The sequence below is a fragment of the Callithrix jacchus genome, chromosome 7 (genome assembly GCF_049354715.1).
Source record: "Callithrix jacchus isolate 240 chromosome 7, calJac240_pri, whole genome shotgun sequence".
Lineage (NCBI taxonomy): Eukaryota > Metazoa > Chordata > Mammalia > Primates > Cebidae > Callithrix > Callithrix jacchus.
The window spans coordinates 87432917-87449625 of NC_133508.1; the positions used below are offsets into that span (position 1 = coordinate 87432917).

Genomic DNA, 16709 nt, shown 5'->3' on the forward strand with positions numbered 1-16709 from the left:
AAGCAATGGGGAAAGGATTCCCTGTTTAATAAATGGTGTTGGGAAAACTGGCTAGCCATGTGCAGAAAGCAGAAACTGGACCCCTTCCTGACACCTTACACTAAAATTAACTCCAGATGGATTAAAGACTTAAACATAAGACCTGGCACCATAAAAACCCTAGAAGAAACCATCCAGGCAAAACCATCCAGGACAGAGAGTAGGCAAGGACTTCATGACCAAAACACCAAAAGCATTGGCAACAAAAGCCAAAATAGACAAATGGGACCTAATCAAACTCCACAGCTTCTGCACGGCAAAAGAAACAGTCACTAGAGTGAATTGGCAACCAACAGAATGGGAAAAAATTTTTGCAGTTTACCCATCTGACAACGGGCTGATATCCAGAATTTACGAAGAACTCAAACAGATTTACAGGAAAAAAACAAGCCCATTCAAAAATGGGCAAAGGATATGAACAGACACTTTACGAAAGAAGACATATATGAGGCCAACAATCATATGAAAAAATGCTCATCGTCACTGGTCATCAGAGAGATGCAAATCAAAACCACATTGAGATACCATCTCACACCAGTTAGAATGGCGATCATTAAAAAATCTGGAGACAACAGATGCTGGAGAGGATGTCAAGAAAAAGGAACACTTTTACACGTTGGTGGGAGTGTAAATTAGTTCAACCATTGTGGAAGACAGTGTGGCAATTCCTCAAGGCCTTAGAAATAGAAATTCCATTTGACCCAGCAATCCCATTACTGGGTATATATCCAAAAGACTATAAATCGTTCTACCATAAGGACACATGCACATGAATGTTCATTGCAGCACTGTTTACAATAGCAAAGACCTGGAACCAACCCAAATGCCCATCGATGCTAGACTGGATTGGGAAAATGTGGCACATATACACCATGGAATATTATGCAGCAATCAGAAATGATGAGTTCGTGTCGTTTGTAGGGACATGGATGAATCTAGAGAACATCATTCTCAGCAAACTGACAGAAGAACAGAAAATGAACCGCATATTCTCACTCATAGGCAGGTGATGAAAAATGAGAACACAGAACACATGGACACAGGGAGGGGAGTACTAAATACTGGGGTCTATTGGGGGGAAAAGGGGAGGGCCAGTGTGGGGGGGAGCTGGGGAGAGATAGCCTGGGCAGAAATGCCAAATGTGTGTGAAGGGGAGAAGGAAAGAAAAGCACACTGCCATGTGTGTACCTATGCAACTGTCTTGCATGTTCTGCACATGTACCCCAAAACCAAAAATGCAATAAAAAATTTGAAAAATACAAAAAATCAATCAATAAATAAAAACTCTTAATGCCAAAAAAAAAAAAAATGCTATTTTGGCACAGTGGCTTACGCCTGTAATCCCAGCAGTCTGGGAGGCAGATTTGAATGGATCACCTGAGGTCAGGAATTCAAGACCAGCCTGGCCAACATGGTGAAACCCCGTCTCTACTGAAAATACAAAAATTAGCCAGGTGTGGTGGCGTGTGCCTGTAATCCTAGCTACAGGAGGCTGAGGCAGGAGAATCGCTTGAACTTAGGAGGAGGAGGTTGCAGTTGCACTGCAGCCTGGGCAACAGAGCAAGACTCTGTCTCAAAAAAAAAAAAAAAAAAGCTATTTATATTAACATGTAATTCACTTATTATATTTTATATTATATTTCTTCAATATTAATTTTTAGAATGGTAAATGTCAATGGATATAATCCACATTAAAAAAAGCTTTTTGGCGTCTTTGATGATTTCTTTATATGTGCGATCCTGAGATCAAAAAGCTGTGAACTGCTGAACTATGCAATGTGTACATGTGCAACCATCTTTCATGAATAATGACGACCTTTTTTTTTTTTTTGTGACGGAGTCTTGCTCTGTTGTCCAGGTTGGAGTATAACTGCACAATCTTGGCTCACTGCAACTACTGCCTCCCTGGTTCAAGTGATTCTCCGTCCTCAGCTTCCCGAGTAGCTGGGATTACAGGTACCTGCCACCACGTGAAGGTAAGTTTTGTATTTTTTTTTTTTTTAGTAGAGATAGGGTTTCATCAAGCTGGCCAGGCTGGTCTTGAACCCCCGACCTCAGGTGATCCATCTGCCTCGGCCTTCCAAAGTGCTGGGATTACAGGCATTTGAATTAGTTCTTCAAAGTATTTTTTATTTTATAGCCAAATTTTAACCCTCTCCCAAATACATGCTTGCAGTGTGTCTTTTTTTCTAATTATAAATGACAATGACTAAGACATTTTAAGAGTACCAGAGTGGAAGCTAAAACACCCGTTATGTGATGGTGGGTTAGAAACCAACAGTCTTAACGTCTGCTTTTGTAAAATATAGGGACAACCAACTAAATGGCCTCTCAGATCCCTTTTAACCCTAATGGGCTATGATCTTCATACATTACTAAGGAGATATGATTTTTACCTGCAGAATCCTTACTCTGCATGTGACAGACCCAATAATGCGAATGGATGAGATTCAAACTATAGCTTTATTTTTTGTATCTTTTATTCACTCAGTTTGTAAAATACAATACTCATGTGCTTTAAAAAGAACAATTAATAGGAGACGTTTTTAAAAAACTGTATCTCAAGCTTGTCATACTAACGAGGCACCAACATAATTAATTTCATCTAGATTTGGGAATGCTACTGGGTATTAGCATTGAATACACTGCACTGATGGTCTTCATAATCTATGTATGCATACATCAAAATATATCCAACTGTACACTTAAAAATATGTGTGCCTTATTACAGGTCAATTATACTTCAATACGGCAACATTCAGTTATATTAATATATGCATTTTTATCTTCATATAAAGTATTGCTTTTTAAAATTTTTTGAGACAGAATCTCACTCTGTTGCCCAGGCTAGAGTGCAGTGGTGTGATCTTGGCTCACTGCAACCTCCACCTCCCAGGTTCAAGTGATTCTCCTGCCTCAGCCTCCTGAGTAGCTGGGACTACAGGCGTACATCAAGAAGTCTAGCTAATTTTTGTATTTTTGCAGAGATGGGGTTTCATCATGTTACCCAGGCTGGTCCTGAACTCCTGACCTCAAGTGATCTGCCCACCTCAGTCTCCCAAAATGTTAAGATTATAGACAGGAGCCACCTCACTCAGCCTGAAGTATTGCTTTTGACATATGTATACATATACCCATGAAACCATTCAGTATTTTAAAAAATAATTGAATAATAACTGCTATTAGAGCTTAATATGTATTGTTATTACACGAAGTGCTTTATATGCACTACCCCACTTAATTCTCAAAATAACTCTGCCACATAAGGATTATAATTCTCATTTCAGAGATGTGGTTACTAAACCTCACACAGATGAAGAAGATTGCCCAAAGTCAAAAAACAGGTACTGAGTGGTGAACCAAAATTAAAACTCAGGCAGTTTATGTCACAACCATTTAAAAAGTATCCAGTCAAAAGCGAAACTCCGTCTCGGAAAAAAAAAAAATAATAAAATAAAATAAAATAAAATAAAATAAAAAGTATCCAATCAAACAACTACTAAGGCTCTAATAGATCTTGTCTTACTATCTGATAACTTTCTTTGGTTTAATGAAAACAGCTACTCCTGGAGACCATCAATTCGTCAGAAACGACATAAGTGCTTAACATATGTCTACAATACATGACAACTCTGTAAATTAAAGACTATCATAATTGTACAAATCATAAAACAGCCTTAGAGAGGTGGAGTAACTTGTCCGAGATAAATCACATACTAGGTAGCAAACCAGACTTAACTCCAAAAGCCATGGAGTTTTCTATTACAGTACATTTCCAACATAAATAAGGTTATTTATAGTAAGGAGCCCTGAAGATGACTGCTGGAATATCTCTTTTAAATTTTCACATGCTTACTGTTCAGCTAAATAGATTACTGAGGTAGTTTTAAACCAAACTGAGTCATGAGGCTAAAATTTTATTTGTTGCCAACCAAAGTGCCAATCAGAAAAGCTTATTTATTTTTATTCACAATCTGAGGTTTCTACTGGCCTTTCCCCAGCTCTTTTTTTTTTGTCACTTATGTGCTAGAAAAGTCACACAGAGCTTTAATTTATGGCAGGTTGAAGCAAGCTTATTAAGAATGCTAGTTACCAAGTATACATGCACTTGTCTGGACTAGCCCACTGCCACATTCTTGTAGCAGGGTTAAATAGCAGTTTAGTTACCTCATAAAAGCACACTGTTAAAAAGGAAGTGACTAATAATATTCTGGAACCAACAGAATATTAAAAGAGATATGCAGGTCAAGCTCAATTATCAACAAAACTCCTGTGTAAATAGCTCAAAAAACTGTGTTCTCTGACTGGCCTTGCTGTATTACAGTCCTCAATTGATTTGGCAAGTTGGTAACGTTTAATGAAATAAACACCAACAGTTACAAGTTCTGAGGGTTTTTGCTATGTACATAAACACAAATGCTACCATGTATGCAAGCGGAGTTGGAAGAAACAAGGATGGCCGCTATACATGGCTTCATTTTACACACAAGATACTAGATTTGGAAGAGTCCTCAGAATTCATCAGTTGCTGGTATCCCAACCAGGAGAACTTAGCTGAAGTCTTAGCTGAGTCAAGTGCTGCGGCCATACCCTCCCGCACCCAGTATCCCCCGCCCCATTCCAAACTAATAATGAGAATTTCCAGAGAGAAGGTAGCAGTAGCCTTCTCGTAAACTTCTATCAGTGATCCCACCATCCCTAACAGATTCCAAATGAAAGGCAGCTTCTCCTCACAAGATAGAGTCTAATCCTCTCACTTAACAGGAAAAGAAATTGAGGTATAGAGAGGTGAAGTGTTTGTCCCAAGTCTCACATCTGCTTAATGATAGCATAAGCATGTTCTCTTGACTCCCAATCTCAGTTTTTTTCTTTCTTTCTTTCTTTCTTTGAGACAGAGTCTTGCTTTGTTGCCCAGACTGGAGTGCTGTGGTACAATCATGGCTGACTGCCACTTCAATCTCCCAGCATCAAGAAGTCCTCTCACCTCAGCCTTCTGAGTGGCTGAGTCTACAGGTGCAGGCCATCATGCCCAGCTAATTCTAAAATTTTTTTTGTAGAAATGAGGGTTTCCTTATTTTTTGTAGAGATGGAGTCTCATCTGTTGCCCAGGCTGGTCTCGATCTCCTGGGCTCAAGCAATCCTCCCCCTTTGGCCTCTCAAAGTGCTGGGATTACAGGTGTGAGCCAACACACCTAGCCAACTGTGTGTGTGTGTGTGTGTGTGTGTGTGTGTGTGTGTGTTTTAAAGATGTTACAGTTAATTGTAAAATACTAACAAGAATCTTGATTTAATTATCTAATATTTTCTTTTAAAAAGCTTTTGGCCAGGTGCGGTGGCTCATGCCTGTAATCCTAGCACTTTGGGAGGCTGAGGTTGGTGGATCACCTGAGGTTGGGAGTTTGAGACCAGCCTGCCCAATATGGAGAATCCCCATCTCTATTAAAAATGCAAAATTAGCTGGGCATGGTGGCACATGCCTATAATCCCCACCTACTCTGGAGGCTGAGGCAGGAAGATCACTTGAACCCTGGAGGCAGAGGTTGTGGTGAGCCAAGATTTTGCCACTGCACTCCAGCCTGGGCAACAAGAACAAAAGTCCATCTCAAAGAGAAAAAAAGAAACAAAAAACAAACACCACCACCACCAAAAAAAAAAACCTTTTGGAAACATATATAATAATTTTAAATGCTCCTGACTTACTTTTTTAGTATCTTTTGTTTAATCTGGTAGGACTCTCAAAATCAAGGAGAATCACCTGATGCTATTTTTCCACATTATAATTACCTACTTTTACGCTTTCTTATGCTGCCCAACATTATCTTGAGATTTTGCCTATAAAGAGAGTTTATTCAACACAAAAACTTTTTTTTTAAGATTTTTGAGTGCATTTCATCCCCCAAAACCAGATTATGTCATAGGGAGATAAAGAGCTGCTCACTGTAACAGAAGTAGCAAAATTTCTAAATGAATATGCTTTTATAAGTAAACACAGGTATCAATATTCTTGTACTTTATTACTTATTGATTTTAGTGAATATACTAGAAGAGGTTCTTTAGTATTTCACAATATTAAAATACTTCTGAATTACATTAAGTTACACAATAAGAAATACAGCCCTATTAGACCAACCTAACACTGTCTAGTGCCATAGCCCCTCATACCTATCTATTTAGAGAGAATGGTCAACTTTACCTATATAAAAAAGTACTATCCTCAGGTAAGTAAGTGCTCAAGATATTATTTGTAAGGCAACTTTAAACCAAAGTTATTTCAGCTGAATCAAGAGCTCTGTTTCAAAGTCAACTTTTTTTTTTTAAATCAAAGAGGCCAATAATCCACACTGTGAATTAAAATAGCCCTTCTTTCTCAGTTCCTATTGCTACAGCTTTGTCATTTAGTTGCTTACAGCACCCTCTGGTGGAGGGCAGAAGAGGGAAAATAACACATTAAACATAGGCCTATAACCAGTAAAGAATCGTGAGGTGGGGAAAAGAGATCTGGAATATGTGCAGATATCTCCTGAATCTGCTTTTCTTCCCCATATTACTTGATAATTTAGAACTAATTGTTGAATGTTATACTAACCATATACTTACTGAGAGTTGATAACTTATTAAAGAAATACTAAGTTAGCATATATCAGGTACCAGAATCCAAATAACCTGGCCTTGGATCCTGGCTTTGATATCTACTGTCATTTCTCAGGAAAGCTACTTATCTCAAAAGATCTGTTTCCTTGTCTGAGAAATGGGGATAATATCTTTGTTGACAGCAATAAAAAGGTAAGTGAAAAAGTATATAGCACAGTAGACTAGATTTTCAACTTTAAAAAGGATAAAAATCACACACGACCTTATGTTTGTCTCCTTGCTAGAAGAAGGATTATCATATAGGCATTTTCAGTTGCAATGCCCAATTATTTCTGTCTTTAGAAGGTAAGCCTAGATGACAGAATTGGTATCATTTAAGTGTTTTATACCAACTTACATCAATTAAATTTAACTATATTAGTATATTTTCTAAAACATACATATAACAACCAAATATATTATTTGGTCTTTTCCATACCAAAGATATCCAAATGATGCTGACAAATACTAAATAAATATTTCTTCTTAAGTGAACAAATTTAAATTACCAAGAGAGAAGGGTTTCTTATCCTTTCCCACCTAACATTCTTATGAGTGCCACTCTTTTTTACATATATTGTAGCTGTAAGAGTTTCAAGGGCCCATATGTTACATCACTCAATACCTGCTTATGACTGGGAATTTCAAAAGGATACATTACATAGCTATGTCCAAAAGTAGAACTTGCTACAGGTTCCCATTTAATTCCTGCGAGAGGAACTAAACTAAAATTGAGAGACAGGACAACAGGCTATTGGAGGCAAAAATAAGAACAACAACAACAACAATAAAACAATCAAACAAACTAAAAAGAGTGTCTCTGCTGCAGTGACTTTGGGAGACCAGTTAAGCCTACTAAGAACATTTAGCTTAAAAACATTTAACTAGCCTGTAAGCCACTTTTTTTTTTCCTGTTGCCACCATTAAAGCAAAGCAAGAATTGTCTTTAGGCTGCATGGTGCCATTTTATGACTTCTTTAGCCCATCAGTCTGCCTGTGGTATGATTCCATGTGTGTAAATACATGGGAAGAACATCGTACATCAATCAAAGGACCTGTGTTAAAGCTCAAAATCTGCCTCTTACTCATTCTGTGACCTTGATCAACTCTCTTCTTTAAGTTTTATCACCTGTATGATGAAAAAACTGGACTAGATGATTCTCGTGTTCTTTTCTCCCACACTGCAAACTCTTTCAGTCTGATGTTCAAGGCCATAACCCTGCCTATCTTTCCAGTCATTACCTCCCACTATTTTTGTATATAGGTTGGTTTGTTCAGTCATTCAAAAGTGTGCCTTGCACTTGCCTACTCTTCAGCTTCTGCTCATTCCATTACTCTTGCCTGGGTTTCCCTCACCATTCTTTTCCACCAGTCTATTTCTCAGGTATGTGAAGATAATACGAGAAAAACTTAAGTGACAGAACCTCTTCAAAACTCAGCTCAATCTCTTTCTGAAAGCCTTCTATATAATCTCCCCAATTTCAAATTTTTCTCTGTCCCCAAAACACTTGGTATCTTTTGGTAGTCAATCATACCCAGTGATACTTTGACAAATCTTTCAGAAATAAACCTCATTTATTCAGCTAGTTCCTAAGGGGAGACCCAGAATCCCAGGTGGGAACTGAGTAGACAGAGGCAAAGTGGATGTCACAGTGAGGCAGAGCACGCAAGTCCCAAAACTGGAGCTTAGTACAGGAGGGTTCTTGGCTTTGCCTAGAAAAGAATTCAAGGGTGGGCTGGAGGCATTAGATAGCAACTTTTATTAAAGTGGCAGCATACAACAGCAGCAAAGGTACTGCTCCTTGCAGAGCAGGGATCCCCCATAGGCAGTGTGCCCAGAGTAGGAGCTCAAAGGCTGTTCTCCTACTTTATTTATACCTGCTTTTAATTACATGCAAATTAAGGGGTGGTTATGCAGAAATTTCTAGGAAAAGGGGGGTAACTTCTTTGTTGTTTGGTTGTTGACATGGAAAGGGGTGGTAACTTCTGGGTGTTGCCATGGTAATGGTAAACTGACATGGCACATTGGCGGGCATGTCTTATGGAAAGCTGCTTTTGCCCTGTCCCTATTTTAGGTAGTCCTCAATTTGGTCAGGTGCTTAAGCAAGCCCTGCCTCTGGAGTTTGGTCCACCTTATACCTTAATAGGCTGAGGTTTTACATGAGTGGGTCAGGAAATGACCACTCATTTCCCCAAATGAGGGGAAAGCCAAATTCCTAGAAATCAAAACTCTGTCATCCTACATTTGTGGACACCTGCCCAGGCCATAACCATGTATGACATTTCTGTTCACTAGGGAAATGGCAGTCCTAAGAAAGGCAGCAACATTGCTTCAATGACTGTAATGGATCAGGGGACTTGCTGTCCTCGGAGGGCAGGGGAAGAAGTAGTATGTCACTGAAGAAGGAGAAATATTACCCCAAAATGTATCCCCGTATCTCTTAAATAATTTGTATCAATGACAAGGAAGTGTCTGAAAAAATGTGTCACTGTAAAGCAATTTCCTTCATGGGTAGATGTCACTGTAATTCACTGGAGAGGTATAAAAGCAGAGCGATTATGAACTTGGACTCCAAAGCCATTCTTCCAGGGTTCAAAATCTTGGCTCTGCTGGTTAACGGCTTGTATGACTCTGGACAATTCTCTTACCTTCTCAGTGCCTTAATTTCCACCTCTGTGAAGTTTTCTAAGTTATAAGATTATTGTGAAGATTAAAGAGTATGTGTGTCTACATCTGTCTATCAACCAATCTATCTATATATGCTTGATTGTATGAATTTTGCTACATCACTCTGGGTGAACAGATAAACAGACAGTACTGTAAGTAGAGTGTAAAATACCATCATCCACTCACTTAACCAATAGTTACTGAGCAACCACAATGTGCCAAGACCTCAGCTGAGTACTAGAGACACAACCAATGGTGAACAGTTTCTGCTTTGATAAAGCCAAAAATTTTCCAGCTTTAGGTTTGTGAATAAAGTATAGATCATGCTAGTTTTATTTTATGCTATTCTGCCTAATCCTTGTTATTTCCTCTTAGTGAGAAGAAACATGGCACAGTTTGCCACACTGCCATTTCACAGACAAGAAAAATGAGGCTCATATTTTCACTCAGGATCAATCACAGTGCTAACAGCAAAACAGAGTAAGAACTAACTTCATGTCTAATATTTACTTATTTGAGGCAAGGTCTCACTTTGTCACCCAGGCTGGAGTGCAGTGGCTTGATCACAGCTCACTGCAGCCTCGACCTCCCAGACTCCAGCAATTTTTCCACCTCAGCCTCTTGAGCAGCTGGGACTATAGGCACATGCCACCATATCTGGCCAACTTTTTAAATTTTTAGTAGAGTCTAGCTATGTTGCCCACACTGGTCTCAAACTCCTGGGCTCAAGTAATCCTCCTACCTTAGCCTCCCAAAGTGGTGGGATTACAGGTGTGAGCTACTGTGCCTGGAGATTCCTAGCTTTTAAAAATAATTATCACCTCCACCTGAAATGTAAACCAACCAGGCTGACTTGTCAAGCTTTTAATTTTGGGGATGCAGGAACATGGTAAAGCTGAATTATGGGGAAAAAAAAAGTTAAGTCGTTAGATTGCTCAAAATATATAACATGAAAAAAACAAAGAGAAGAACTTACGTTGCAAAACCATGTTTCATCTGTTTTTTTTTTTTTTTTTTTTTTTTTTTTGGTTGTTGTTGTTGTTTCCCACGGTTGGCTTCTATAGCCAGGAAATTTATAAACAAAAATCTCACTTTAGCTTTTCTATACTCTACTCTGGTCAGGCAAACAAAGTCATTAGTGATTTGAATTATTTTGCTAAATAAATTAAAGCATACTTTTAAAAGACAGCTGTCAAAGAAAAAGGCAGTGAATTATGTTTGGAGAACAGACTGAAAAACACTGATCAAATCTTCTGTGATTCCTACTCCATTCCAATACAGTGGTGTTGACATGATGACCTGCAGGTCATCCAGCTCATTTACATATATGTATTATCTGTTTCATATATAATCTATATGATGATATGTTCAAAACACTGAATACCTCTCAAAAAAACTGAAAACCAAACTTTCAAGCATTTTTCTAACTGTGGAAAAGAGAATATAATTTTCTACATATTACTTGAGATTTCATACCATAATGGCTTACCAAAAAAAAAGCATGGAAAAAAGTTTTCTGTTATTAAAACTACTTAAACAAATATCAAAAAGAAACCAAGTGTTAAACTAAAAACAAATGCATGTTTTTCAACAATTTATATTTCATGTTAATTGTTATTGTTTAATCAGGCTGTATGAAAATACTTTTGAAAGGTATTTAGAAGTTTATATGAAATGGGTGAAAAATCTATCTTGGATGCAGTGTGCTCAGGTTATAAAAGCATCAGTGCTTATTTTATCTCCCCACAAAGTGTTGCTGAGATAATTACTGCTGACAGCTTTATTCAAGGTTCATTTCACTTTTTCTGCTATTTTTCTCTGGTTAGAAGTTCAAGAGAGCCCATGGGAAGCCACACCCCTCACACCTGTTAGGCTTCTTCATGTTACAGAGGGCCAGTATGGACATGTCACTTCAAATTAGCATTGTACCAGGGCGCTAACTGTGACAATTACTTATCACAGGTTTAACTAAAGAAAAAAAAAGTTTCTAATTCAATCACAAAAACAATGTCACAAAATGTAATTTAAACCTGTAAAAGCAGGTTGCATAAAAAACATTCTGAGAGCTACGAAATAGGTTCCCAGGATTGAGCTTTGTGTAGTATCTGAATTATGCAGGAATGCTATACAAGTGAACATTTCCTTTAAAACAAAACCAAACCAAAAAGGTAAACAAGGCTGCGCCAGCGATTATGCTTTACCAGCCAGCAATGGTGATGAGTGAGCCTCTTTAAATTTCCTTCATTGTGCTTGAGTATTTGATTCACTTTGTTAATTCTTTTGTGTCAAGTTACTAATTCAATAATGAAATTTCCAGTTAAAGCCAAGCAGCTACTTTTAGACTTATGAAAGACTTAGCTTTATACAAGAGATAAATAATTTTCTTCTAATATTTGCTTTTTTCCACTTACAAACCAGAAAATTATCATTAGACAAGGTAGATATTAACACAAAAAGAAAAAGGAAAAACCTCACACCCTTAAATGTGTTTCAAGCTAGTTATTATAAGCCTCTCTGTTTCAAGTGCAAAATAATCTCAAAATTATACCACCTCTGAAAAACCTAGGATAGTTGGAGGTAGTTAATACGGACTGCTGTGAGGCTAATTGTGGATCTTGAGTTAATTACTTTCTGCTGATAGGGGATTTTAAAAATAAATAAGATGGTCTTTTACTCCATTTTTACTTCAATTTAAACTCAAGGAAATACAAGATGATGATGGCTAAGCTCTGAATACATCATTATTTGCTGCTGCTATTTAGATGAAGACCCCAAAAGTCTGAGAAATATGTCCTCATCATAATCAATACTAATGTTCACTAGCAAAACAAGAGTGGACAGATTTGTATTTTTCACAATGCACACAATTTGCTTCACAAATGCCCATGTACATTACTTGGTCAGAGTTAACAGGAATTAACTATCATTTCGCCTCCTCCCCCACCGACAACCTCCCCACATACCCACACATGTATACACACACACACACACACACACACACACACGATGGAAGATACAAGGCAGAGGTCATGGAAACTGGCTTGGAAACAGAATTTAAAAGTGTTAAACACTCATGAAAAGTAAAGGGCAAAATAACAATGCTGAGCAGGAAATTCAACAGAAGAAATTGCTTGTTTGCAGAAAATCATATCTATTGGTGAATGAAAACAGTTCAATAGTAATCTTCGTATGGCCACATAATTTCAGTATCTTAATAGTTTGACAGATTTAAAAACCATCATACACATGAAAGGTGATTAGAAATGTTTTCTGAAGATATTTTTCTTTACTTTCCTAACATTTAGAAAGTCACATTAGCAAGAGCATAAGAAGTCAACATAGGAAACATTGATTATAACAGTCCAGGATCTTATCAAAACAAGCCCTTTGCCTTATTCTACAGTCACAACACATTCACAGAGAATCAAGATCAAATCTTCAGTCATAATGAAAAGGTTCTTTTACCTCAGGCAGGTTCCTCATTTTATTTTGATAAACGAAGAGGTTCTGATAGTGGAAAAACCTCATAATTTTAGATAGCTACAGTATTAATCAGTGGTCATTTCAGCTCATCATAACCACAGAACCTTCAAATATGCAAGGATACATCTCAAGCCTGCTTTGTATGCATGAAGGGTACCAACCAGCCACTTGGCACATGTCTAGTCAATAGTGAGATGCCATTTACCCCTCAACACTGTGGAATTCTTTGGATAGCAAATATAAGAGCTCTGGATATTTTTCCAGCAGCATCTAATTCCTTGGCAAAACTCAGGCAGTTATGCTAACAACTTTGGTCTCAGGACATGGACATAGTGCTGCTGGACATCTTGTCCTGGCTTTTCCTCCTAGGAAAAGAGTCCGAATTAACTATACCATGTTAGGCACAACAGCATAAATGGGTACTATCTAGGAACAAGAAAAAGTAATTTCACCTTGCCAGTTAATCCTTGCTGGCCCAGCTCAGCCAAATAATTTTTTTCCTTCTGCTCAACTCTTATAACCCTTATTGTGAAGCTCTAGAATTCATGTTTTGTGATTTAAAAGAACTACAAGTTTCATTGTATCTGTGTTTAGGTGACTCTAACGTCCTTGAAGACAGACTGGATCTTACATTCTCATTTTTAGCTGTCACAGAGTTCTTAGTAGGTTGCTTTGCATATGCCATGCAATAAATTTCTAATGCTTTAATTTATATAGGTAATTTTCCTACTTCCTTTGCCAAGATAAAGTATGAAAGACTTGTAATTTTCTAGAGAAACATACAACCTACCTACTCCCATAATCCAAGGCCTGGAAACCACTCCAAAGTGAGATAAATACTAAAAACTGTCATTACAGTCTAAATAACTATCTGATTGACATCTGGGTCTCAGTGAAAAGTAGAAGGTTCAAAAACATTCTGACATGATAGGGCATATTAAATTTAATTTGATAGTCATGAAGACTTAAAACTACCAATTAAAATATGCAAAATACAGACCAAATTCAACTTCAACATAATTTGAACTTACACATTTTCATCTTTTGACAAAGACATACTTTTTTATTTCATACTTAATGTTTCTGTATAATTAGCTTTGCATTCTAATATATTTCATCTCTGTGGACTTCACAGAAATTAGAGTAATGCAAATGTCATTCAGCTCTACTTTGTAAGACATGATCGCTCTTAAATTTATGAGGATGAATAATATAGCTAATAAAAACATTTTCAAATTTATAATGTATATTAGACTTAAAAAATCTACTGTTTTGCCAGCCAAACATGGTGGCTCATGCCTGTAATTCTAGCACTTTGGGAGGATAAGGCAGGCAGATCACTTGAGGCCAGGAGTTCAAGACCAGCCTGGCCAACATGTTGAAGCCCCATCTCTACTAAAAACACAAAAATTAGCCAGGCCTCATGGTGGCACACGCCTGTAATTCCAGCTATTCGGGAGGCTGCAGCTGGAAAATCACTTGAACTCTAGAGGCGGAGGCTGCAGTGAGCTGAGATAGGACCATCGCACTCCAGCCTCGGCAACAGAGCCAGACTCCATCTCAAAACAAAACAAAAAACCAAAAAATCCAACACACTTTAAATGTCTCACATAAGAATAATACACCCAACATTATTACATTAGGAATTATACTTTTAGGACTCCCACTCAAGTAAATACAAGAAACAATAAGAAATCACTCAACATACGTCTTTACCCACATGTAACCAGTAAGTAATCACTCAACATACATGTGATTACTTACTAGTTCTTACATATACACATGCATTGTAAAAATAAACTATATTTTAAAAAAAAAAACAAGAGACAAAAATGAAAAAATCCAAAAGATCCAAAACTCCTTTGAAAAATACTTTGGGCCGGGCGTGGTGGCTCAAGCCTGTAATCCCAGCACTTTGGGAGGCCGAGGCGGGTGGATCACGAGGTCAAGAGATCGAGACCATCCTGGTCAACATGGTGAAACCCCGTCTCTACTAAAGATACAAAAAAAATTGGCTAGGCATGGTGGCGCGTGCCTGTAATCCCAGCTACTCAGGAGGCTGAGGCAGGAGAATTGCTTGAACCCAGGAGGCGGAGGTTGCGGTGAGCCGAGATCGCGCCATTGCACTCCAGCCTGGGTAACAAGAGCGAAACTCCGTCTCAAAAAAAAAAAAAAAAAAAAATACTTTGACACATGGTAAAATAATGATCCACTCCCAAGACAAGTATGTATTCTGTGGGCAGACTCATACCTACAGTACATATTTATGTTAATGCCACAAATTTAGTGTAAAATGAAAGCAGTGAAGTGTTAACTCTTCAAGCAGAAACTATTGTTGTGTAAGTCCGATTATTAAAAAAAGTAAGTTAACCTATAATTTCAAGCTGAATAAATTCACTGAAATATCAGAGTTAAGGGGGAAAAAAGAATGTTTATGAGTGTAAAAAAACTAAAAACTCAAAAACATTTTCTAGAGACTTGGAATAAATCATTTTATAAATTATTTTGATCAACACATAGTAATAATATTAGAAAACTTCCTTTAAAAATAAAACAAAATCACTGAGCGTGGTGGCTCACACCTGTAATCCCAGCACTTTGGGAGGCTGAGGCAGGAGGATCAAAAGGTCAGGAGTTTGAGACCAGCCTGACCAACATGGTGAAACCTCGTCTCTACTAAAAACACAAAAATTAGCTGGGTGTGGTGGCACACGCCTGTAATCCCAGCTACTCAGGAGGCTGAGGCAGGAGAATTGCCTGAACCTGGGAGGTGGAGGTTGCAGTGAGCCAAGATCATGCCACTGCACTCCAGCCCAGATGACAGAGTGAGACTTCATCTCAAAAAATAAAAAAAAAACTAAAACAAAATGGGCCGGGCACAGTGGCTCACACCTGTAATCCCAGAATTTTGGGAGGCCCAGGTGGGTGGATCACCTCCGGTCAGGAGAGTTTGAGACCAGCAAGACCAACATGGAGAAATCCCATCTCCACTAAAAATACCAAAAATACACATGCCCGTAATCCCAGCTACTCGGGAGGCTGAGGCAAGAGAATCACTTGAACTCGGGAAGCGGAGGTTGTGGTGAGCTGAGATTGCACCAATGCACTGCAGCCTGGGCAACAAGAACAAAACTCTACCTCAAAACAAAAAACAAACAAAAACAAAATAAAATCTCCCAGCAAAATGAGGAAAAAATGGCATAAGTGAGAATTAATGTGGGCATGATTTTTTAATTTTTCTTTTTTAAATTTCAACTTTCATTTTAGATACAGGGAGTACACGTGCAGGTTTGTTACATGGGTATATTGCACCAGGTAGTGAGTATAATACCCAATAGATAGTTTTACAATGCAAGCCCTCCCTCCCTGTTACAGTAGTCCACAGTGTCTACTGCTCCCATGTTTATGTCCATCTGTGCTCAATGTTTACCTTCTACTTGTAAGTGAGAATATACAGTATTTGGTTGTCTGTTCGTGCATTCATTAGTTTAGGATTATGGTCTCCAGCTCCATCCATGTTGCTGCAAAAGATATGCTTTCATTGTTTTTCATGGCAGCATAGTACTCCATGGTACATATGTACCATATTTTCTTTATCCAATTCACTATTGATGTGCACCTAGGTTGATTCCATGTCTTTGCTATTATGAATAGCACTACGATGAACATATAAGTGTATGTGTCATTTTGGTATAATAATTATTTGAGGGGAGGCTGTACATCCCAGTAATGGAAATGCTGGGTTGAATGGTAGCTCTAAGTTCTTTGAGAAATCTCCAAACTGCTTTCCACAGTAGCTGAATTAATTTACATTCCCACTCACAGTATATAAGTGCTTCCTTTTCTATGCAGTCTTGCCAGCATCTATTGTTTTTTGACTTTTTAATAT

General features: G+C 38.0%; 1 protein-coding gene and 1 pseudogene across 10 annotated transcripts in view; one reads left to right on the forward strand and one right to left on the reverse strand.

Moving 5' to 3' along the window:
* Nucleotides 1-16709, reverse strand: part of FAF1 (Fas associated factor 1) — a 569750-nt gene that overhangs the window by 169609 nt on the left and 383432 nt on the right. The window lies entirely within an intron of this gene.
* LOC103794426 (18S rRNA (guanine-N(7))-methyltransferase pseudogene) overlaps nt 4464-16709 on the forward strand; it is a 48547-nt pseudogene continuing 36301 nt past the window's right edge.